Below are 1,117 nucleotides of genomic sequence, written 5' to 3' on the forward strand. Positions count from 1 at the left end.
AATGCATGTTCATTGCAGAAATAGTCAACTGATAAAGATACATGTAACCATGTAGCTACTATCTGAGTGACTGCAATGTACCAGCCTCAATTTAAAACAAGTTATAATTCAAAAAGTCACATGCACCTTAATGTTCATTGCTGCACAATTTACCATAGCCAGGTCATGGAAGCAACCTAAATGTCCATTGGCAGACGAATGGATAAAGAAGAATGTGGTACATGTACAGAATGGAATATTACTCAGCCATAAACAGGAACAAAATTGGGTCATTTGTAGAGACGTGGATGCACCTAGAGACTGTGATACAGAGGAAAGTAAGTCAGAAGGAGAAAAACAAACATTGTATATTAATGCATATATGTGGAATCTAGAAAAAAGGCACAGATGAACCGGTTTGCAAGGCAGAAATAGAGACACAGATGTAGAGAACAAATGTATGGACACCAAGGGGGGAAAAGTGGGGTGGGGGGATGAATTGGGAGACTGGGATTGACATATATACACTAATATGTATAAAATAGATAACTAATAAGAACCTGCTGTATAGCACAGGGAACTCCACTGTACAGTAGAAACTAACACAACATTGTAAAAAAAAATACCCCAATAAAAAAAAAATAAAACAAGTTACATCTTGGGATTTCCCTGGTGGTCCAGTGGTTAAGACTCTGCACTCCCAATGCCGGGGGCCCGGGTTCGATCCCTGGTCAGGGAACTGGATCCCACATGCTGCAACTGAGACCAGGAGCAGACAGAAAAATAAATAAATATTAAAAAAAATAAAACAAATTGCATCTCTTAATTTTATCCTCACAGCCATACTAGGAGGTGGATGTTATTATTATGTCCATTTAACAGATTGGGAAACAAAGGCACTGAACAAGTAAGAAACTTCCCCAAGCCTTGAAAGCTGGTAAGTGGCAAAGCCAGGATTCAAATGAAGGTAATTCAGTTCCAGAATATATGCACCTAACCAAGAATAACTAGAAATAGGTTTAATCTTACTTAATCTTACTCTTATGGTTTCAACTGTGTCCCTCCAAAATTCATATGTAAAATCCCTAATACCTTGTACCTCACAATGTGACTATATTTAGAGACAGAGCCTAGAGAG

The 1,117-nt window shown here is 38.1% G+C and overlaps 1 non-coding gene across 1 annotated transcript; it reads left to right on the top strand.

Annotated features, from left to right (window-relative positions):
* The first annotated feature begins 645 nt into the window (after window positions 1–645).
* On the top strand, window positions 646–718 carry TRNAG-CCC (transfer RNA glycine (anticodon CCC)). The gene has a single exon. It is a non-coding gene; the product is annotated as a tRNA-Gly (tRNA).
* Window positions 719–1,117: the final 399 nt, after the last annotated feature.

The sequence above is a fragment of the Orcinus orca genome, chromosome 2, assembly GCF_937001465.1.
Source record: "Orcinus orca chromosome 2, mOrcOrc1.1, whole genome shotgun sequence".
In the NCBI taxonomy this organism is placed as follows: Eukaryota; Metazoa; Chordata; class Mammalia; order Artiodactyla; family Delphinidae; genus Orcinus; species Orcinus orca.